General features: G+C 45.7%; 1 non-coding gene across 1 annotated transcript; it reads right to left on the bottom strand.

The window, feature by feature from the left end:
• Positions 1 to 9,729: 9,729 nt before the first annotated feature.
• On the bottom strand, positions 9,730 to 9,802 carry Trnai-gau (transfer RNA isoleucine (anticodon GAU)). Its single transcript has one exon. It is a non-coding gene; the product is annotated as a tRNA-Ile (tRNA).
• Between the last annotated feature and the right edge of the window lie 15,099 nt (positions 9,803 to 24,901).

Genomic DNA, 24,901 nt, shown 5'->3' with positions numbered 1-24,901 from the left:
GGGGGTGCTGTTGCCGTCGGCAGCGTGCCGAAATTGCAGCTCGTAGCTAACTTGCGTAGTGCCGCAACGTAGTCGTTCACCGACTCGCCTGGAAGCTGATCCCGCCTTTGAAACATGGCACGACTGTAGACCTCCGACGGGCGAGGGTCGTAGTGCGCCTGAAGTGCGGCCACGATCTCGGCATAGCTCACTCGGTCCGGCGTCTTCGGTTGAAGTAGCGCACAAACCACGTCGTAAATGTGAGCACCGCACAGTGTAAGCAAATGTGCACGTTGCTTGACAGGGTCGGTCACATCGTTGGCCTCGAAGAAGAATTGTAGTCGGCCGAACCACGATGACCAGTTGGAGCCCGTGAACTCCTCTAAACGTGACGAAAAATCATGCTGGCGGCCAGCCATGACTTACTGGATGCACTGGGGGTTTCCCTGCCGCGGGTGATCCGCCTCGTCGCCAATGTTAAGTACTTTGTTGAGTACTGCAAATTACTTTATTCGTCCGAGGTTCACATGACTGGCGGTGCACAAGATGGAGACCGTGCCGAGAGAGTTGGCGGGGAAAAACACGGTCACGTGATTGTCTCCCGAAAGGTGCCCACCGGGGACGTGGCGCCACCCATCGTAGCACTGGGGAACTCACGCGTGTAGTTGCGCGAATTTCAATACGCGGCGGCACCTGTCCACTTTGGAATCTCAGACACAACAGTGTACTTGCTGCTAGTCAACTTTTCTTTTAATTCTAAAACCGCTTCACCTTTCTTTTAAGGAACCAGTTCATTTGACCATTTCTTTAATTTGACAGCAATAAACTTATTGGAGAAGCCAGCGGAGCGGCCATCAAGCAGCGACAGTAAAACCCAGCTTAAGCAATACCCTTCAAAAAGAAAAGTTATGGGTACTCAAAATTGTGTTGTACAGTCTGAGCTCAGGGCGCATAGCAAAAATATAGCACAAGTTTGTAACGCATGCAGTGATAAGAACAAAAAAACAGGCTATTTGGCCCGCGACCCGCCGCTGTGGCTCAGTAACTAAGGCGTTATGCCGCTACGCACGAGTGTCACGTGAACAGATGGTGAGGTTGCCTTTGCCAGCTAAGGGCGGTGGCCGCATAAAAGCCATTGACATATTGAACACAGCGCACATTTAAATAATCTTAGAAAAACCGTAAAGCAAAGCAATCAAGTAATACATCGTACAAAACCGCCAACCATTCCACCCCAAACTAGATAAACCCATCATACAATCTACACCAAAATCCAAAAGTCTCTACAGTGAAATTCTACGCATTGAGTCCAAATACACTCATTACCTCAAGTCCTACTTAATATCTTTGTCACCACAACTCCCTAGTTGTGTCCCACGACTACGCCCGTAATGAACTGACCAACCATACTGTCGTCGGCGCTGACGTGTCGTACCCGCTGCATGGCTGTGACTCAGTGGTAGCCGTCCTCGTCTCGCTTCGGTGCCGGCGTTTGATGCGCGCGGACACTCCTTGGACAGCGCGGGCTCAGCGCGTCCTAACGTTTACTTGGTGGCTACCCCCTGAAAGCCGCTCCGGTTGGAGGTCCTTGATCCCGGCGCTCGATGCGGGCGACCGTTTCTTGGACGCCGTGGGCTCCGCGCGTCCTGAAGTTTCTTCGGTGGCTACGCCCCGCTAGCCGCTGCCACTGTAGGTCCCAGGTAGGCTCCGCACGAACGTAACGTTTCGGGGCCGTCGAAGCGAAGGTCGACGCAGCGTAGACGTTGGCCTCAGGTGGCCGACCGCCGCCGTTGGGGCCATGAATACAAAGGTTCGTGGTGCGCCTAGGATGCAGCAGCCCATACGAAGTCGGCGCGCTCTCACCCATGCTTGGCAGGCATAGTCGTTGGCTGGCCACGTCCCCCTGGCTCGTTCCTTGATGCGCACGTGCTCCTAGCGCCGCCTGGTTTCATGCCTCTCGGTTTCTTGCCTCCTCCTTCTCTTTTTTCGCCCTTCTTTTAACCCCTCTGGGCTCTTTCGTGGCGCACTCTAATTGGCTGCTTGCCTTTTCCAGGTCCATATATGGCCATTACGCCACTGGTCTCCTGCGCGGCGTTCTCTCATTGGCTGAGCAGCCCGCTGCCATCTTTAACCATGATGCCTCAGCGTTTAGCCCCTGGCGTTGTCATTGGTGCGCTCCTGGTGCGCACTTCAATTGCCCTTTGCTTGTTCTTTTTTCCCTTTTCGTGGGTTTTTATGCATCCCCTCTCAGAGGCCGCTCGTGATTCATGACAACGATGTTGCGGGCGTGATTCATGGCCGCAGCGGCCGCTTATCTGATAGAGGCGAAACACAAAATTTCCCGTGTGTATGTATGAGATTTCGGCGCACGTAAGAAACCCCCAGGTGGGGAAAATTACTCCTGTACCCTCCACTATTGCGCCTCATCGCCTGCATTGCGTCGGCGCGTTAAATATTACAAACAATCTGTGCTGCACTGTGAGACGAACCAAATGACATATAGTTATGTATTCCCAACTCAAATAAAGAGACAGCCCCTCTTGGATGTTTTTTTGTAGCAGAAGCGTTGATGGTTGCAACAGCATAAAATACTACCGTACCAGATGCCTTGTCACAGGCTGAGCTATCCAAAAACCCGCATCCCACACCAATCTCTAGACCCTTAAGGCAAAACCATTCGCTTGAAGGACAGTATCGGCGTTCTTCATAGGAGCAAGGGAAAAACCCATCCTTTGTAACGCTGACGTATGAGTTACGTAATGGCTTCACGACACTACACATGTTGACCTGAAACGAAGATGTATGTGCTACAACAAAGGTTGCCGCTGAAGCTAACTCGAATATACCACACAACACTCTGGCTATGTCTTCCTTGAATAGTTCTTCGCACAAAACGAACTGTCGGTAGCCAGAATCAAGAGTGCTCTGAAGCGCGTTCGTGGATTCTTGATGTCTAGGACAGCCACTTTCCACGATTACGGTTAAGTTTTCAAACACGCCTTTAAGAGCTAAAGAAATTGATCGTCTGAGGCAGACATCTCTCACTTCTGAAGGAACGTGTCGTAAAAGTGTCGTGGAAACATATCTGAAAGCGCCCTCAATGTTCTCAATTATCTGACTCGTCATATCAATGCGACAGGTGACATCGTGCCGTGTTTTGAGTAAAATGATTCAAATTAAAGTGGCAGAAACAGACTGAGATGTTGAAAGTTTGCCTGCTGTAAAAATTGTCGTTCTTACAGCTGAAGGTCTCTTTCTTCAAAAAAGAAAAAAACATCCTGACAACAGATAAAGTTTTTTTCAGAGAGAAAATAGCAAGAAATACAGGATTCTTTCTTCCTCAGCCACCAACTGTGTTGTTCGGAGCGTTTGGCAAATCATCGTCATCATCGTCATATTCTTTCCTTAAAAGGAAGAGCCTGAACAAAAAGCCGTGAAAGCAGCTTGACAAGGGTTATGACACCCAAAAGTTGACAACATGGGAGGTCGCCCATTTGTTATTTTAAAAAGACGAGTACACTGAGGACAACCAGAAAAGCCTGATACAGTATGACAATAACTCGTAATAGTTATACAAACATTATGAGCCCTTGCAAGGACATAACCACACCAAAAATTGTTTCTAAAAATGTTTTCGCACCGTAATGTGCATGTTACTCAAGAAACAGCCTTATTGAATTGCTGCCTTTCCTAAACAGGTCGAATTTGTCTTTGGATAATTGGTTTAACAAAACCGGCAAGGTATAATTGAAACAGTTTGTCATTGTACATTCAGGGTGTCGGTATTATCCAGGTTTCTTCATGTCATGTTTGTTGATTGGGGGATTCTCTGTTAAGTTACTTAAAGTTGATATTACGTTATCATTGCTCTTCACAAAACGTTTGCTTTCTAGTAAAAGTCTATAATTGTATAAAAATAGAGAGAATGGTATATTTTGAGAAAAGATCAGAAGTGGGATGAAAAAAATGTACATGGGCAATATACCGAATGGCTTTTTTATAATATGTATATTCTTCGTAAATTTGTAACTCCCGTAGTGCACCATAGAAGACTGAAAGTTTGAATAAGTAAATCAACTAATGAATTACAAAAAACTACTTTCACTTTCGTGGGGACAGTGTTTCTCAATCGCGCAATAGCAACAATCGCAGAGGAAATTCTGGAACAGAGGTATTCAACGTGTTTATCCCATTTTGCGTAACTGGAAAAAATTACTCCTACTGTCTTTAGTGATTCCACGGCCTCAATTGGTTCTGATTCAAGATAGAAAGAATGTGGCCCTGACAGTTTTTTTTTCTTACTACCTTCGATACTACCTTCGTTGTGTTGTTGTATTTCTTTGTAGACAATTGGCACCCGTCCAAATGCTCAAGTTTCTTACCATTTGATTGGCTTGTACTTCAATCTCTTCTTACTGTTAACCGTTAGAAAAACGGTTGTATCATTCGCATATGAAAAAGAATTTGTGAATTGTATGCAATGTAAGATATCATTTACATAAATAGAAAACAGAAGCGGTCCCAGCATGCTTCCCTCCAGAACACCAACGCGTATGTGTTGCACAGATGAGTGCGAATCATTCACGTACACATATTGCGTTCTATCTGCAAGGTAACATTCAAGTAGGTCATTAGATAGTCTAGGCACACAATCTTTATACAACTTGTAAATAAGTATTCAATAATCTAAGACATAAAATTTCTTTGAAAAATTAATATAAAGGCCTAATGCAACATATTTGGAAATGTCTCTATAATTATCTCTTTTTGCTTTATGAGCGCTGTGTGTGTTGAACGCTGCTTTCGGAAACCGTGTTGAAAGTTTAGGAACAAGTTATGTTGATCAAAATGGGAAAGTATTTTTGTGTGCATTATTTTTTTATATACCTTTAAAAACATTGCCAGTGTAGAAATTGCGCAATATATATTACCGATATTCTTATCACCACGCTTGAACACTGGTTTTATTTTACCGATTTGTAGCGCTATGGGAAACTGGCCCGTAGATAAAATAAATCGTACATATATGTGACAACAGTAGCTATTAGATCAAGAAAATACTTTACCGGCATTAGCTGAATTCAGTTTATATCATCAAGTGTAGTAGTCTTTGCGGAATTGATAGCTGAAAAAAATTCTGCAGAGTTCGTAGGGGAAAAGAAGAAAGACTGAGCACTCGTGTTTCCAATCAAGTATTCATCTAGTTCATGAAAGTTATCGTCGCTGTGTTTCTGTGATTTCCCAGAAAAATGAAGATTGAATGCGTCAGCCACTGAACCGCCAGAAAGCTGATTGCCTTCGTGTTCTATGCTAGAAAAAACGCCTGAAGGAGCGTTTGCATGCAACAAAGGGTTCAGCTTTCGCCCAATTACATACGAGCGGTGCATCGAACTGTTCAAGAAGATATTCATTTATTAGTATTTTTTTTGCTACTTTCAATTTCGCAGAAAGTTTATTGCGATATGCCCTAAACTCTCCGAGTAACGCCCATGTCTTTGTTTTGACAAATTTATCGTATAGAGTGTTTTTATGCTTAATCATGTTTAGTAGTTCATATGTAAGGAAGGATTTGTGGGCTTTGCCTGCTTTTTAACTACTTTCATTGAAAAATTTACGTCGTACAGTTGCTTAAAAGTACTCAGAAAACTAGAATACGCCCTCTCACTGCTATTTGAAGTATAAACATAATGCCATCTTTGCTCACTCACACAGTGACGAAGTGACTCAAGGCGTGAAGGATTAACAAGTTGGGTGGTGTATGGCGGTAAAAGGGTTCGATCAGTGAGGCCAGTTTTATTCATTTTCATAAATATTCCCTGATGGTCGCTGATATTCCTTTACATAAGGCCCGCCGTAATGGGATCAGTAGTAATGTTCGTATGAAATACATCTAACAAAGATTCACTTTTACTTGTAACTCGTTTCGGGTGTTCCAATGCGTTACAAAAATCCACGCGAATAATGGAGCAGAAAAGTTCTTGCTGGTACTGCGAAGCGTTAAGCATATTAACATCAAGATCTCCTCCCAAAACGACATTCATGTTTTGGGCCGTTGCATAATCAAGAAGGCTTTTAGTCAATGGAAGCAATTGGTGAAAGTTGCCAGATAAACTCAGATCAATTGATTTTGACACCTTCTTCAGTATCTCGTAATTACGAGTCACGGCACAGTAGTGATCTACACGGTTCCAATTACGGTTTTCCTTAAAAAGAAGCAAAACACCGCCTTCTCGTCTATCGTTACGGCAGAAGGTAGAGCAATTATACCAAGTTTTAATTAGCATTACTGCCATAAAAGGGGCCTGAAAAGGTTTAAGTGATATGGTTAATTCATCTTCGTTTTGCGCTAGGGAACGCCCTCTTAAATGCTAGCAGTTGTATGATTTATATGTATTTCTATGTGTATATTTGTATACATATATGTTTATATATGTTTGATTTGATTTATATATATATGTGTGTTCTTTGTATAAATATATGCTTGAAAAAAAATAAGCGACATGGAAAGGACCTATGACAAAGAATTACCGTGTAAACAGGTAGTTTACAAACGATGTGTAAGATTGGCCTAATGGAACTTTATGTAGCGAGATGAAATTAATGTAGCGAGCGGGCCGCTCTATAAAAAGGACTCTTACCCTATAATTACCAATATAACTAAACAAGTGTTTTTTTCGTACTTTGGGAGACAGCAAGGATAGAACCAATTTGTATAAATGTTGTTATATTGCGGTTTTAGTAGGAGTTCAGGGCATTTTCTTTGGAGTACTTGATGTTGCCTACTAAATTACTAGATTTTGTGTTCAAAGATGCACGACACCTTGTGTGAGCTTTATTATATTTTCACGAAGGCATAGACGACGCAGTTGTCTTCAAGGAAAACAAATTTATTTCAGCGAACCTGTGCTCCCCTAACAACTCAAACAATATACAGACGGCGAAGCAGAAGTCAGCAAGGTGACGTGCGCAAACGAGCGTCGGTGACTCGACTACCGCGGCATCGGCTCTGCGGTCTTCTATGTTTTGGCGCGATTGTTTCCAGAGCCATCGATTTAAATCCCGAACATTGTAGACCAAACAAGATTGTTCTAGGCTTGAGACGTTAGGGCGAAACGCTCTTCGTATCAGAATTAGATAACCCGTGCGGCACAAAAATTGCAATTTTGCATCTGCACTAGATCGTTCGTGTGTCCATTTTATTGAGATTTTTTTCGGTGTATACTTTCATATTGCAGAATTCTACCTTACCATTATATTTTCAATGTACCCCAAAAGATAGTTCGGGTGTGCTCTAATGCGTTGAAGTTTTTGCCCGCAAAAGAACCATGAAGGCTCTAGTGGCATTTTTTTAACGCAGAGGAGTTATTCTTTTTAATAATAGTACAAATACAACTAGAAACCACATTAGGTTAAAAAGCCCCCCCACGGGGCACAGCAATCTTGGTAACGGTATTGGCGACACCGCGGACCCCTTGCCCCCCAACAAAATCTGTGACCTACCGTGGTGATGTGTTTTTAAGGTGAAGGGTAAAAACCTCAAACCCCCGCAGGGGCGCCTTGTCTATTCAAGGTGACGGAAGTGGCGACACCGCGGACCACGAGCCGGTGTGGGTTGGACCCACCCACGCCCTCGGCTGTGTGTGGTTCTGCTGTGTCCCGAGAAAAGGGCATCCTGATGATTGAGCCAAAGCCAGGGTTGTTTTGGACCTTCATGGGCCCCTGGCAGAAACAACGCACCACTTCTGCCCCCGCTTCCCGTAGACAATAATCCCAGTCTGACCCGACCTGGAGGGAATCAGCCAGTCGCCTTTTCCTGTCCTCTTCTCCATTCTTTCCCTTTCCTACGTCCTTTCCTTATTCTTTCCTGTAATGTTCTCTCTTCCTCATTTTTGCATTTTTTCGCTAGGTGGCGAGGGTAACGATGTGCGAGGACATCACCCTAGATTCCGAGCATAGGGTTATAGTGGCGAGGCACAGTTAACGTGTGCTTCAAAGCCGCGTTCGCTTGTTGGGCTTGGTGATGGGTGACTGGCCTTGCAACAGAATTGATTTCACGTTCTATGTCTATTTTCTCAACTCCCGCAAAACACCCTGCTCGACCTCCTTAAAGGGGTCGCACTGAAGTACTCTGCACTTAAACACCTCAGGCAGCTTTCAGCAATTACCTAGTTTTACACTCTACCTACAAAAAGCCTATCACCAACCTTTCAATCTTCTTAATTACCCAGTGTATAAAAAAAGTGTTGGCAAAGACTACAACGCAAAAAGATGCCCTCTGGAAACCTCCTTGTTTAGGTTATGCGAAAAAACCAAAGCGAGAACCTCTTAAAGCAAGAAACAATTGCCAACTTGACCATCACCACTACGCCACACCGCACGCTTAACACTGTCCAAGGTGTTATCTCTGACGAAGAACTCCTCCATGAGACAGATGATGCTCTCCTTAAGGGACTGCATGACCAAGGTTTTGTTGGTGTCCGTAGAAATATTATGAGAAGAGATCAAGACCCGACACATCAGCCTAACATTTGCTAGCTCTACCCTGCCCGAGACAGTGAAGGCAGGTTTTGTTAGCTGTCGTGTACGCGCCAACATTCCAAACCCGAGGCGATGCTTTAAATGTCAACAATACGGTCATGGAACTCTATCTTGCTGTGGCAGCCTCACCTGCGCGAAATGTGGCGAAAATGATCACTCTTCTGATGACAGCGAAAACACAATCATGAAATGTCCGAACTGCAGTGGCTCCCACGCTTCATACTCACGATCTGGCTAATCTTCCAAGAAAGAAAAAGAGATCATTTGGATCACAGTAACCCAAAATCTCAGTTTTCCTAAAGCACGCCAAAAACGCAAAAATGTTTTCAGCTGCATCCTATGCAGACGCCGCCTGCTGGGGGTAGGGGCGACGTTTGGTCAGTACTGCGACACAACGCAGCTTAGCTGATGTGTCACTGTCATTAACTCCCTCTGAGCTGCCACCACCTGAAAGTGAAAGAAGAGTGAAAGAGGAGTGAAAGAAGACGAAACTCGTTTTTTGTGTGTCCCGCTCGGTACTGGCATCGCCATTAGCTTTGTGATTTAAGCCTAATTCTGGCATTAAACTAATTGCTTACGAGTAGCGAACCCCTACATAACGCTACAATATATTGGAAATGAGGGGCTCGTTGAAAATAACACAGAAATAAGAGTTGGCAGCCAAGAAAACCTCGCTAATCAAAGGGGAGAATGTAGTAGGTCATTGAAACAGATAAAGAATTTGGAAAGAAAGTGGAGAAAAAGTGCCCGCTTAGCGGGATCCGAACCCACGACCTCCAGAATACCGGTCTGGTGCGATAACCACTACGCTACCAGCGGGGCGCTTTTCCCCTCCACTTTCTGGGGTATTTATGTTAGGTATTTTTTGTTTCCTCTACTTGGGGGTGGTAGCCAGCGCCACTCAGACTACATGGGGTGAAGGGGACCTTCTTTTAAACCCCCGGGCCGTGACTCGAGTGCCTACGACATGTCAAAAGTGATCGACCAGCGTGGAACCCTTTTAAGCTACCTTCGGCACCAAGACTGCCAGAACAGAGGCCCTCGCTAAGCATGTAGCGAATCAGAAAATGGGAAATGAGGGGCTCGGTGAAAATAAGACAGAAAATAAGGGTTGTCAGTCAAGAAAACCTCAGAAAGCAAAGGGGAGGTTGTGGTGGGTCATAGACAGAGATGAAGAATTTTTTGAGTCAGAAAGAAATTGGTGAAAAAATGCCTGCCGGGTGGGATCCGAACGCACGACCTCCAGAATATCGGTCTGGTGCGATAACCACTACGCTACCGGCGGGGCTGTTTCCCCACCAGTTTCTCGGGTATTTATGTTAGGTTTTTTTTTTCCTGTACTTGGGGATGGTAGCCAGCGCCACTCGGACTACAGGGTGGTGAAGGGGACCTTCTTTTAATCCCCCGGGCTGTGACTCGAGTGCCTACGTCATGTCAAGAGTGGTCGACCAGCGTTGAACTCTTTTAAGCTACCTTCGGCACTAAGACTGCCAGAACAGAGGCCCTCGCTAAGCATGTAGCGAATCAGAAATTTGGAAATGAGGGGCTCGATGAAAATAAGACAGAAAATAAGGGTTGGCAGTCAAGAAAACCTCAGAAAGAAAGGGGAGGTTGTGGCAGGAGGCGGACTCTTAGCCTTCAACCCAGCGTCCGGGCTAATTGCGACTCATGCGGCATATTCTCCCCTGGTGAGCCTGGGGAAACATTACTGTGTTGTTGTTGCCGTAGCAACGCCACCCCCATGTCGGCCTTGAAGGCGTTATAATTGCCATGGCAACAATGCGAGGGCGCGCAGCTTGCGTGGGGGAGAGGTAATGCTCCCCCTCTCATGCCGGTTGGATTCCTTCCCCCTTCCCCGTGTCCCCCCGATTCCCACCCGGCAACCGCCGCCGCCACCCCGCTGCCTCCAACGGGCGAGCCTCGCTCCGACGGCACGAAGCCACGCCGCTTGAGCAGTAACGACGCCAGCTCGAATATCACTTGAACACTTTATTCGCGTTACGTGCGCGAACGCAACGTGCGGCGAGAAACACTGATGACCAATACAACACAGACAAGGTTGTCTGTCTTCAAGCACAGCACATGCACGACACAAGTCCTATCCTTCAGCTCAGCTTCACGTACGGCATACGAACGACGTTCTCACCTTTTGCTAACAGCACTCAAAGAGTCTTCGCGTTACGATTCACCCTGGTGTTCTTGGCGTCCCTTTTGCAGCACCGTAATGTCCGAGGGAGCCCATCGAGCACATACGAGAAATCGCCCACTTCATGAGACGCGCGGCGGCCTCGCTGCTCGCCGTGCGCAATCAGCAACTGCGGTGACCGTTATCGCGCATGCGCGCCCCCAGTCGCGCCGGAGACAAGCGGAAAGAAAAAAATTCCCCGCATTTCCCCGAGGGGAAGAATGTGAAAGTGCGAATGCACGAGTTGAATTTGCGCGGTTCGGTAATGTTCGCGAAAGAGAGATCACACACACACACACAACTACAAAGAAAGAAAGATGCATTTATTCACAGATACCTATTTGTGTTGTCGTTGTACTTGATTGCTAGAGCGGATCTCAGCTTTGAAATTTCGTGTCAGTACTCCTTTAAGCGGGTGCATTAGCCCTTCTCACGCCCGATCCCTGGCCAATCCCCCACGTGGGTATGTGCCATGTCAGCGGCCAGGCAGCGCGCGCCCGTCTCCCCCTGTTGCCAAGGAAGACGAGGAGATTCCTGGCTAATCCCCCACGTGGGTATGTGATGCGGACATCGCCGGTGGACGCAGGTTCAGGGTCGCTTAAGAAGTGCATTGCACTTAAAAAAGTGAGAGGAGGAGTGTTTCCCCGGCGCCACTGCCTCTAGGCGCGCAATAATAGAACCGAAACTAGAAAAAGTAGCATTGGCCTGGTTGTGGTGGGTCATAGAGAGAGATGAAGAATTTTTTAGTGAGAAAGAAGTTGGGAATATATATATATATATATATATATATATATATATATATATATATATATATATATATATATATACATTCAGTGACAACAAGAAATAGAAGAAGAATCTCAGGAAACGAGACCTTTTGTTTATGTAACCCGAAACCCAAATAAAAAAAAACAAAAAAAACAAAATCACACAACAGACAGAGCTAAACCAAAGAATAACAGAAAAATGTGATAATGCGGTATTTAACACGATAGTTGGTTCAAACGGGGGAAAACAGTCAAAGTCCAGGATTGAAGGGCGAAGACAAAGTACGGTAAGGGAACGTCCAGAATATTTGTTCACAGCTGGAATGGAGTTGCCCTACCTTACGTCCCAGAGACGCAGTCGTGGTGTGTCTCGGTGTTCAAAGGTCCAGGTAGCGTGTCGTGGCCGTGGCGGTGCAGCGTGCTCCGAGCTCCCGTTCCACGATCAAGACGAACGCAGCTCTCTGGACGCACCGCTGTCTTTCACCGATGCCCGGCGAGATGATTTTCTTGCGAAGGCCTCCTGGAGTTTGCAATTGTGGGTGACCTCTTGGGGCACGGCACGGGTCCAGTCGCCCGACCGCCGCGCATCCCGGTCGCGATCCACGCTTTCCAGTCCCCTCTCGCTCGGTGTTCTCGGGGTCGCTCCTTCTTCGGTTTTTTTTTTTTTTCGCTGGCGCCTTGCGATTGGCCGGCTCATGAATAGGGGGTCAATGACCCCGCGAGCCGCTGATGATGATGGTGGCCTCGGGGTGTTTAGCACGTACCCCGCAGAGCGCGTCCTCTCGTCTTCGTCATCGTCGTCTGCTGCGCACGTTTTTTTTCTTGTGGTTGTCCTTTTTGTCGTGGCGATTTCTTGCCGTGACATGTCCCCCCACTTAAGCATTTTTCAAAGAAAAATGTCTCTTTCCAGTCCACGGCACCAAACCAACAGTCCTTGAGATGAACAGTCACACAATATTTAGTCCTCATCATTGCACTTGAAATAACCCCGCGATAAAGCACAACTGCACAAAACACAGACCACCATACATAACAAACGAAGACACCATCTTCATGTATACGATATACGCCAGGTCCAAGTGGAATAGACAGTCCAAAATTGTCCAAACAGGCAATCAGGCAAATATTTCTTTCCTTTTCCGGCAGTGGCTGCGGTGCCACTCTCTGCCTCTTACGTACTAGCGTCTAGCCGTGTAGGGATTTGACTTGCACTTCAAAGAACCAGCTAGGCGCGCTAATGCGAACTCATCGAAAATCTGGGAAGAATGTGCGCGGGAAGATTTTGTCGTACCGGTGGATTTTCTTTCGGATCTGGAGGGTTTTATGGGGTGTACTTTTCCTTTGTTCATGGCCATTGATCCTTTTTTCTTTGTTTCTGCAGTTCGACCTTTTGGCCGACCGAGGCATTGTCTCAGTGTGTTACTTATCGGGGCCTTTGTCCTCGCAACTACCTTTTCGCACTTTGCAGCAATCTGGGGGTGCAGGACCGTCTCGTCGCTGAAAGAACTCTTTTTTGTTACAGAGCACTGCTCTGGAGGCAAGAAGCTCTTCGGAATGGTTCTAGCGGCGTCCTTTACCTCGGACTCAACTGACCCGCGTACAATGAAGTTTGATGTCGGCGCCTCCGCTATTTCAGAGGTTTCGGTGTTTCGGTACGGATAAAGCGCTCTTTGACATTTTTTGGTTGCGACAAGTTCACATGGTTGGGTGACCTCTTGTACTCCTTTTAAAGGCAGCATGATCAGGTCGGTGCTAGAAGTCGGTGGTGCGAAAAGTATGACTCTGTCATAGGTTTCTGTGCCATCCTCTGACTGAGAAGTATTCCTCCGCGTCGCCTTGAGCTCCGCGAGTCGTAGCCGCAACTGGAAAGTTTCTTTTTCAATTTCCACTCGCGCTCGCACGTGCTCTTCGCGCTCCTTCTCTATTGCCGCACGCGCCTTCTCCATTTCAGCAATCTTTTTGAGTGATTCTAGCTCTTACTCGTTCTCTTCCCGCCAGTATCTCTGCTCCTCAAGCACCCACTGTTCAAGATCGTCGCCGCTTAGTCCTAAGCGCGTCCCCAGTTCAAATAATTCCTCTGTGTCCATGCCTGGTTTTTACGGGTACACAAAACAAAATAGTTTCGTCCTGCCGTGGACGCCAATTATTGTCAGGTTCAGTGACAACAATAAATAGAAGAAGAATCTCAGGAAACGAGACCTTTTGTTTATGTAACCCGAATCCCAAATAAAAAAAAAAAAAAAAACAAAATCACACAACAGACAGAGCTAAACCAAAGAATAACAGAAAAATGTGATAATGCGGTATTTAACACGATAGTTGGTTCAAACGGGGGAAAACAGTCAAAGTCCAGGATTGAAGGGCGAAGACAAAGTACGGTAAGGGAACGTCCAGAATATTTGTTCACAGCTGGAATGGAGTTGCCCTACCTTACGTCCCAGAGACGCAGTCGTGGTGTGTCTCGGTGTTCAAAGGTCCAGGTAGCGTGTCGTGGCCGTGGCGGTGCAGCGTGCTCCGAGCTCCCGTTCCACGATCAAGACGAACGCAGCTCTCTGGACGCACCGCTGTCTTTCACCGATGCCCGGCGAGATGATTTTCTTGCGAAGGCCTCCTGGAGTTTGCAATTGTGGGTGACCTCTTGGGGCACGGCACGGGTCCAGTCGCCCGACCGCCGCGCATCCCGGTCGCGATCCACGCTTTCCAGTCCCCTCTCGCTCGGTGTTCTCGGGGTCGCTCCTTCTTCGGTTTTTTTTTTTTCGCTGGCGCCTTGCGATTGGCCGGCTCATGAATAGGGGGTCAATGACCCCGCGAGGCGCTGATGATGATGGTGGCCTCGGGGTGTTTAGCACGTACCCCGCAGAGCGCGTCCTCTCGTCTTCGTCATCGTCGTCTGCTGCGCACGTTTTTTTCTTGTGGTTGTCCTTTTTGTCGTGGCGATTTCTTGCCGTGACAATATATATATATATATATATATATATATATATATTTATATATATATATATATATATATATATATATATATATATATATATAAATATATACAGTAATTCCTCGTTATAACAAAGTCAGCGGGACGGCGAAAAATTTCGTTAAAGCGGTATTTTGATATAAGCGGCCACTCAAGGAAAATAAAGTAGTTCAGCTTTATTTGCGGCGCAACTGCGACCAATCAAAGCACAATATATTCAGTGAAGCAGAACTGTATTCAGGTGCAAGAACGGCAGTGAGTTTGGCTGTTTCGTGTTGTGGCCGGGCGCGATATCAACCCTGCTCAACTTTGACGAACCAGTCCGAACACCTCGCAGACTGGAAAGCAAATGAGGACAAGATGGCAGTGGCCACTTTTTTTGGGGGGAGGAGGGGGGTGTTCACGGAATGCTACGAGAGTTTCGCGCTGGGAAGGGCCGCAAATTCCACGACTCGAATCTCAGGTTGTGTTTGTTGAGCTCACAAAACGATTACACGCTCATCGTGGGTAGATAGCACAATCACGAACCGGTTTTAACCGGTTTTAAACTAGGGGCTCTGCTTGTTTACTGGGCAATTTTTCCCCGAGGTGTGCACCCGTGAAGTTTGCAAAACAGTTTGTGGGTGCCCCGCTCTCGACGACACTTCTAATTCTGCGCTTCGAGTGCCAGTGTTCGCGCACCGTCGCGTCCACGCCATTGACCAATGCCTAGGAACAAACTTCAATCACCCTACCACGCATTTCGACCGTTTGTCTTAAATGGGAAGGCGCCAACCTAGCATGATCGGCTGGAGAACGTTCGCCGAGAACGCACCAGCTTTTCAACTCACCATATTGACCACCTGATTCGCCGCTGGGTCGCTGCCACTCGGCGAAGCCTACGCTCGCCACTTCACTCTAAGCGGGTCGAGCTCTCCGTGCGATTCGAGTAATGCGGCCTAAAATGCCTGCGTTTGGTTGGGACCAGAAGAAAAACCGAATAAAGCGATATTTCGAGTAAAGCGATTTCGTTATAACAAGGGATTACTGTATGTAATCTCTCGTTATTACGAAGTCAGAGATTTTCGCTGTAAGCAGTGTTTTCATATAACCGACACATAAAAAAAGCTCAAGCATTTGAGCTATAATTGCGCCACAGCTGTGAGGAATCAAAACACAACGTATTCAGGTACAAAGAAGGCAGTGAGCTTTGGCTGCTTCAAGTTCTCGCTTGGCGCGATATACGCCTGCTCCAATTTAGCCATGCCTTGCCTGACCTTACGGTAGCCGCACGTAAAAGTGGCAGTGGACACTTTTATACCGCCCTGCGGGTGCCTCGGAACGTTACGAGAGTTTCGCGCTGGAAAGCGCCGCAAACGCAGCGACTCGAGTTTGAGGTTGCGATTGTTGAGCTGAAGAAACTAGTACCCGCTTATTCTGGGTGCACTGCACAATCATGAAACCTGACTGGTTTCTCACTAGGGCTTTGGATGATTACTGGGCATTTTCTTCTTGAGCTTTGAAGCCGTTACGTTTGCGACATCGGAGATTATTGGCGTCCTGTTGTGGACTACACTGCTGATTCTATGGAACAAGTTTTGGTGTTCCCGACAGACAGACAGCCTAACATTGTCTGTCTTTCTGTTAGCCTGTCTGTCGGTCGCCTGTCGGCGACGGACAGCCAGGGTACCATTGTCGCGCCCCAGTAGCCAAAGGAAGACTATCTCCTTTACAATTAGCTACAAAGTGATGCTGCTGCCACTGTTCTGCAGGCTTCTAACATTGCGCAGCCGTATTCCTCTCCGCTGCCGCCAACCCGCAAAATGAGAGATAAACACAAAAACGAAAACTGGCTAGCGCCCCAGAAGCCCAAAAGGGAGGTCCCGCCGCGAAAAAGGGACAGGACAGCGGTACTACGCGTAGTTATATTTATTTCTGTTAAGAACTCAGGGAAAACCAACACGGGTTTGACTTTAACCACTCATTTTTGTATACGTGTGTGTTGGGCCAGCGCGCCCGACACAGATTCGCTGCAGCCGGCGACGTGCCGACGGCGGAGTTGATTCTCGCCTAGGTCAAACCGTCCGCGGCAGACGTGCCGCAACTTGGCGGGAAATGCGCCCTCGAGTCTGCTCTCTCTTTCCCATCGCGACGACCGGCCAAGTCATGCCTGAGAAAAACGGCCCCCGGCAGACGCGCAGCGAGAAGCACCTGGAGAGAGCGCCTCTGAGTCGCCTTCCCTTTTCCTGTCGTGGCGGCTCGGCTGACGCAATCGCTTCGCCTCCATTTGATGGATTTAAACGGCGGCCAGTGATAGTCCCGATTTAAGGGATTCAAACTGCACGTGGCTGCAATGGACTCCCGGGGTATAACACCAGCCCGGAAGCAGCGGTGGTGCGACGGCATCTCATCGGAGGCACTGAGCTGAAAAGTGTTATAGCGTTTGTCCGAGCCATGTAACGCTCTTGCTCCCTTTGTATGTATTGTATATAAATACAGATTCAACTCACCGTTGGCTCGACTACTTTGTTGCGCTCTTGTGCGGCGCGTCGATAGCTGACTGAGCAGAGTAACGTCGCAACAGTGGTGACTGAGCTGGGATGGCCGAGAACCAACAGTGTTTGTGTGTACTCGTGGGAAACTACGCTCCTAGTAAGCTGGTGGGTCATATGATGGAACTCAAAAGAAAAATTACAAGGGAAACTGACTGTTTCATTCATTACCGCACTGATTAAGTACGAGCTTGAAAAATGAGTGATTCGGTGGCATCGGTATGCTCTGTCATTATCAAGCTTAGCGTTTGCTGTCCTTACCGATTCAGACCACCCATGGTCCTGACCGCTTTTCTGTGATCACGCCATAAACGTGTAACTTAGCAGCAGATGATAGCGTGGCGGTGGTGGCGGCCTGATAGGTGATAACGCAATGTCAGTAAATAAAAGCAATTGACAAAGATAAATATATACGGTAAACAAGATTGTCTGATGTTCGCTAGCTCAACACCAACCTTTCGCTCGCATTTGGACCAAAGTACTTGATTACCTTGTGAAGTAGACGCCAATTTGAACCTTAAAAAGTGTTTCTCTCGCCAGCTTAAGCAGCCGTCCTAATTTTCTTAATGCATGTTAAGTCGTTTTATATATTTTAGGCGAAATATTTCATAGCTTGATTGAGATCGTTATGAGCTAAGCCTCACAATACACTGCATGTAGTCATAACTACACTTGTATAACGTCACTGATAGCTTATGTTTTCAAAAAAAAAAGCACGGCGAATTCACCATGATTTTATGAAGTCGTGAATAGGGCCCCAAGTTTCGCGGGGGGCGTGTGGCAGATAAGGCATGAACCCTGGCCGCGAATTCTTCTTTTTTTTCGTTTGCTATTCATTCTGGCTAACCTAGAGGCAGCCTACTTGAGGTTATTGCTTTACGAGGCGGGCGGGAGCGGCGTCAAGTGGTATTTTTCATATTTTGTTGGGGTTTTTGTTAGTCAGAATATATGAGCACGCAATTAGACCGTCACTGAAAATAGCGCAGTTAGATGCCTCTCGTGGGGCATCTAAAAAGTGCCTAACTGACACTTTCATTGCTAGGAGAGAACGTCTGGAGTTAGATAAATAATTACAATAAATAATATAATCTCACTAATGAAAACATGCAGTCCGCAATTCCGCGGTACTGGAAACATTATGTGATAGGATTTCTTCGAGGAACCCCATTTTCCTGTTTTAAAATCTTAGTGCTTGATAGCTGGGACACCCGGTATATGCGGTCCTTATGTTGATGCGACGGAAACCAAGCGCTTTTTTGGGCATATATGAGTTATTCAGATTACACCAACTCCTCATAATGTACAGTACAGTACAACGTTAAGCTCTCGCTTCGGAAGGTGACAGAAATTCCGGGAGACGAATCTTCCTCGCCGAAGATATGTTCCACAGGCGTTGGTACGAGCAGTAAGCGAAAAAAACGCCGTTGTCTTCCAGGTTTCGGCCCCCATTAAAGATCTCCAACTGGTCAAAGTTTCTCCTATCCCTGCTGTACTACGGCCCCTTGTAAAATTACTGGGCACGATTGTGGTCAGTTGTTTAAAACGAGACATGGGACAGTGAGGTTGCCAGGTAGACCAAGAAGCCAATTCATCAATTTTGTTTTACTTAGTACTATTCTGTTTAACGCACGAAATACAACCATCGATGCGTTATTACAACCATATTTTTTGAAAAACCACGAGAACTTACCAAGTCTCTTTTTTCTCAGTCCACACAAAAAAACTAGGGCTGGAATTTTTTTTCTTTCGCATTTAAGGTGTTCTCTTATAGAAGGAAGAAAAAAAACGCCACTGCTCCCAACGTATGTCCGGGAATGTAATCTAAAGTTATTTCTGCAGGATCCAAAGTTTCAACACGTGTACCAGGTGATCGACGGGTTGCCTCTGTGCCGAGCATTTGATGATAAAACGTTAGCTCGGCTTTTTGCTTCCAACCTGCGGATGACGACTTGTTGATAACCACGTATCCCAAATGCGGCGCGATGTGGATGCAGCAGATTGTCTACAACATCCTCACCAAAGGAAACAAGAGCTTGCTCAGCGTGGAAGAACGAAGAAAGACTATGCCGTAACTGGAATGGGTCGGAGCTGACGCAGTCGGTGCTATACCGAAGCCTAGAGTTATCACAACACATTTGCCCCTGAGATTGCCGAATTTCTCAACCAAGGCGAAGTACATATACGTCGCCCGGAACCCATATGACTGCTGCGTGTCTTTCTACAACCATACGAAGGCTATCCCTTTCTTTTACTTTGAAAATGGCACCTTCGATCAGTTTTTGGAGATGTTCGTCGAAGGGGAAGTGTCGTATGGGGACTACTTTGCACATGTACTGCCTTTGTATGAACACCGAAAGGATGAAAATGTGCTATTTTTAACATACGAGAACCTCAAAAAGGACATGCCTGGGTGGATTTTAAAAATCGCCGACTTTCTTGATGTTGAAACGTATGGCGACTTGGTGAGGGACGATCGAGCTATGTTAGAAAAGCTATGCGAACTAAGTAGCTTCAAGAAGACAAAGAGCAACATTTCGGCAGATAAAATAGTTGAAAAAGACTCTGATGCAGCGATAGGCTTTAATCAAGAGATCAAAAAGTCTCCGAAAATGATTGAGAAGGAAGCTGTCATGAATCCAATAATAGAGAAGAGTGCCAGGAAGGGGATTGTGGGTGACTGGAAGAGCCATTTTTCGGCAAAACAAGTGGCAATAATGCAAGAGTACATTTCTCGTAAAACAGGTGGTAGTGACGTAATGGAATTATGGAATGACTGTGACCTTCCATAGAGCGAGTACACCTTATTAGAACAGCAGCAATATTATCATTATAAGAATAAAAGTTATTTGAAGGTCATGACTATAATGACTTTGTTATACAAATTGTGAGCAGGATTTTATTTTCACTACGAGCTCTTTTCGAGAAATGGTCGCGATATTGTATTTTCCAACATTTTTTTCTAAAAGGGAGATGTAGCCTGTTAAAGAGCGATACAACGCAATGACCGTCCGGGACGAGAAGTTAATTTCTTATTTTCGCTAACGACGTTAAGTCGCAAAACAAAAGGTCTAGGAACTGCTAGGTTTAAAACGACACCCAGCTTGGCTATTTAGAAAAGTAGGAAGAATAATCACTATTTAAAATAAAATTATTTCTGGTTCAAAGAATTTCTCTGTTTCCCTCTGGTGAGTACAGCTTTAGTGGTTGGATATGATTGTATAAGGTTCCTCTCATGTTCAATAACAGCTACGCACACTGAGATTTTCCCATTAAAACAAAATATCATTTAGCAGCGTTTGTAGTTGGTGCACCAACATGACATTGTTTAGTGATGATGTAGCGGCCGGCAACACTTGTTAATGATAATAAAGCACTAAGAACCACAAGGTTACGAAGTGCGGTGGTCTGTCTTTTTTATGAGCACGCACATGCGCGTGCATACGCACACAGAAACACACACACACACACACGCACACACGCACACACACATATACGCACACACACACAAACACAGACTCTCACGCAGGCACGCACGCACGCACGCGCGCACGCACACTCACGCGTGCACACAAGTGCGTGCACACTCGCACACCGACGATTTGTAAAAGCACCCAGAACTCGCACCACCGCTTCTCTTTAGCCACACATTATCCGTTTTTTACCCAACGCACCAGTGACGCGCGTAGGCATAAAAAAACCTGCGACTTTTTTGGTGCCGGGACTGATACACCGACAAGGCAAAGCACACACCGAGTGATCAGCACGTCGTCTTCTCCGGGGATGACAGGAGCTTTTCCCGCAATGCTTGAAGCTTCTCCGCAATACTCACACTTTAAACCCTTCAGGAACCTTGTGGAACCGATATACTGAAGCCATGTTTTCTATACTGGTAGTTTTCACTCCCAAAATAACATTATAAGAAAAACATCGCAGGCTATTTCGAAAATTATGAATAATCGGGCTGAGAAGATCGCAGCTCGTAGAGTTACCCTCATTCCTGATCGCCTGGTGGCCGATGGCTGAACTAGGCGTGAGCCGGAAAGTTGGGGTTTTGTGCACTCGCGGTTGTCGAGGAGCAAATATGATTATTTCGCATGTCAAATGCGGCTGAGCTTTATTTCCTACTTGAGAGCATTCGCCCAACCCGTTCACGCTTGCTGCAGCAAATAATTTTGCTATGCACGGATTCAGAATTAGCCGGTTCAAGCGGCATCAACGCTGCCTTTTTAAATTTTACATCATGCTCAAGCTTTGGGAAAAGCGAAGTGCACTGTACTATTCAATTGCAGTCTATATAACTTCCAATTTATTAAGAAAATTTGTGGTGACCTAGGAAAATGTGCTACCAATTACTTCTATAAGCGGCAAACTCTCCATTTAAATCTATCTGAATACAACTCTTATTTAAGGAAAACCACAAGCATATATTCAAAACAACTGTTCACCTGCCATACTGAAAATTGCGCAGAAATGAATGAAAGCTGATGTAATAGTACAGATAAAAGGGCAGTTGGAGATCATATAGTTATATTGTATAAAGCATCAGAAATAATTTGAAATATGTTTAGCGCAAAAAACCACAATTCACAAGAACAAACGGGACAAGCCCTAACCTTCAACTGAACTTGATTCTCCGCCGGAGCCGGTAAATATAGAAACAACTGGAGCATGCGCAGCATGCGCCACATTACGGGTATCACAAGTTCAGTTGAAAGTTAGCGCTTGTCCCGTCTCCTTTCTTGTTAACTGTCTTTGGTTTTCTTGCGCTAAACATATTTTTCAGCATCATGAACCAACTAGCCCCCAACAAGTTCTGATAATTTACCCATCAGAACTTGCTGTAATTGCTTTACTTAAATAACGCAGTGAAGGCGAACGGACAAAAGCTGAATGGCATTCTTTTAAAATGGTTACGTCTGTGCGAAATATTTTTTTACCTTTGAAGAGTGAGCGCGATATATAGCACTGGCACGCTAGTGAAGCCTTACGTTCGTCTCTCAAGGCAGCTTATAGGTGTTCAGAAACCACCCCGCTTTGGATGCTTTAAAGAGTATAGCAAAAAAATCGTATTTTGAAAGTTTTACAAATGATGTGAAACTAAAATCGTGGCTGAGGTGAAGGTTTAGTAATGGAAGGTAGCTTTCCTAACAGCGGTACTCTATTTTAATGCTTTAGGCAATATTTCAATTCTAGTTGCTGTTACCAGAATATAAACGGCTATAAATAAAAGATTGTTGGTGCTAAATGATAGTTTTTCTTCGGAGGGAAACCTACTAAGATATTTTAGGCTATCCAGCCACATATACTGGAATCAATGCCGAAACCACAAACTCTAATAAATAGCCATTTGCTGAAACCACCGTCATTATCACCAAATCAACCTTCTTTAACAATCCTTCCTATAAGCACTGTCGCATTGGCTTCATTACCATCCCGCGCTGGATGCCATTCAGTGATTAGTTATTTCTGTAAAATAAAATAATTTTGTTTATTTCCCCAGTACCGCGTTCTCATCTTGAAATTATCCCCAGTTTAATATGCCTTATGTGCTTGCTTTATTTACGATTCCTTGTAAGGTCTACACCTTACATCATGTAAAAAAGCGTTGAAGCATGCAGTTTTTACTTTTAAATAGGTTGAGTTACAATGGTGTTAGGTGTCTGCTTTTTTGGACTGTCTGCTTTTTTGAGTGTGCTTTTTTGGACCGGCAGGTGTGAAGTGAAACTTGAGGCATCAGCGGTGGCTGCACGTTGTGTGGCCGTGGCTTTCCGCTATATTCGCACGCAATGACACTTCTGTGTGCGCCAACGCTCCTTCGATTCCAGCTCCTCTTTCTCCAATGCAAACGACACGTCTCCTAGCCACTAAGACTTAAAAGTGCAACTGCTGATCACGGCTCTAGCATTGGTGATGACGAGGGGTATAAAACTTGTGGAATCGTCGCCGCCATAACAGAAGTCCAGGATCATAGTACATTACAGCTTGGGTGCAAAAACCAAGTAGAAGAAGCCTGCAAGACTTGTGGCCGCCGGGCGTAGGACGCAATGCCGGATGAACACTAGAAGCATTTTTAAGCTTCAGTAAACGTTCTCGCCCTCATTCTTAGTAATTCTTTCACTCCTTAACTCCCTCAATCACTCAGTCACTCACTCACTCCCTAAATCTATGAAAGATTCATTAGGTATGAAATATTGTCGTTGCTTTGAACCTTTCAAATTATCTTTTTGGGTGCCGCTCCGCACGTAAGGAAAAGCCTATGCTAATCACAGTCATATATAAATGGCGGTGGTTGAAATAAAAACCGACGCAAATGGAACATTTTCCGCCAATTGCGAACGAAAGTATGCGTCCTGACGTCGGCTGTAGCATCTTGCCTTCATCAGTTAGGTAACGCTCGGGTCAGAACACTTCCGGGCATTACCAGATATTCCAGTGAGAGTGGATGGCGCCAAGATTAGGTTTAACCAGAGAGCCTTTCGGTAGAGCCCAGTCGTTGTACGTGGTGTGCTCAACTGCCCTGGAAATGCAAGTATTGAGAAGCATAGTCATTTTTTTATAAACGAATTGTCCGGCTGCAGGAAAATGTTACCCACTAGACAAACCTTTGGAAACATACACCTAAACCTTTTACTGGTGACTTTTTCAGACCATATATATCACCATTCTACTGGCGACTATTTCAGACAATAAACAATTTTCGGAAGGACGCGCCATAACGAGTAACGAGTATATTTTTACATCTATCTGGACCTCACAAAGAAGCACAGAAATGGTATAAAATCAAAACATTACTGGTATGAGCTGCAAAAGTAAACTTTTAGTGCCCTGCGGACATTACAATTTTGAACGCACCCAAACAAAATTTCTATTTTCTTCTGCGTCCGCTGTTGTAAAATTGGCCGACGCGTAGGTAATGCTTATGTATAAATTGTTAAATAAAATTTTTTGCTACCTAAAAAATATAATCCTAGTATCTAGCGGGACAGAAGTTGTCGGGATTCTCCTACCTTAAGAAACTAGCTAAACTCAACAAAGTCTTACTTTGGTGCCGAAATGCCCGCTCATACCACTTTTCACCCCAGTTTTGTTTTACAGCAACATACTTGTTACAAGTGGTGACGGGCTATTGTAAACAAAAGCAAGAAAAAATTTCAGGAAGAAAGAAAAAAACGAAAACCAATGAACGAGTGAAGATAATTATCAATATTAATAAAGTAAAGTCGAGATGAAAAAAATTAAACCCAGTTCCAGCCTGTATGAAAATGCTGACGCTGCCAGCTGTGTTTCACTTTTTTTGGTGAAACGTCAACGGGCGCACGTCCGATAACTGCACCGTCGTTACCGCGCAACTCCTGCCGTTTGCCCAAACGAATGAGGAGCACAACATCTACGGAGCGAGGTTCAATATCTACTGTCTTCCCTAGCGGGAGGGACAGAAACCGGCCCCTGCGAGACCACTCCGCCCTCTATCGCTGGGCCTGAGAACCGGTTTCTATCAAGGTGCCGACCCGTCGCGGGAGCTCCTATTACCCTGGGCACGGAATAATCACAAAAGAGGCGGACACTCCCTGTCCCGGTCAGATAACGTCGCAAGCGTTTAGGTGAGGTTATAGGGGGTCTGCAACATTTCCGATAAACGCTTCACTCATTTCCTCGTCTCTTCAAGCATTGCGAAACCTATACTTAGCGACAGCAGGGACCGCATCCACGTGATTTGCTCGTCACAGCAGAACTATCTCTCTTCGGGTTCTGGTTTGGTATCTTACTTTTTTTTGTTACTTGGCTATCGAATTCTTTGATTACTGCGACACAAAGGAAAAGGACATTCCGTTCCCGACCAGACAGTCAACTGCGAACAGGGTTCCTCGACATTCCACATTGGTAGGTTGCCTTAGCATTACATCGTATATGAGGAAAAGAATAGATCTTATCA

The sequence above is a fragment of the Haemaphysalis longicornis genome, unplaced genomic scaffold, assembly GCF_048455015.1.
Source record: "Haemaphysalis longicornis isolate Haplotype H1 unplaced genomic scaffold, Haemaphysalis longicornis Haplotype H1 scaffold_6, whole genome shotgun sequence".
Classification (NCBI taxonomy): domain Eukaryota; kingdom Metazoa; phylum Arthropoda; class Arachnida; order Ixodida; family Ixodidae; genus Haemaphysalis; species Haemaphysalis longicornis.
Note: the sequence above shows the minus strand (reverse complement) of the source record. Positions and strands in the feature narration are given on the sequence as shown.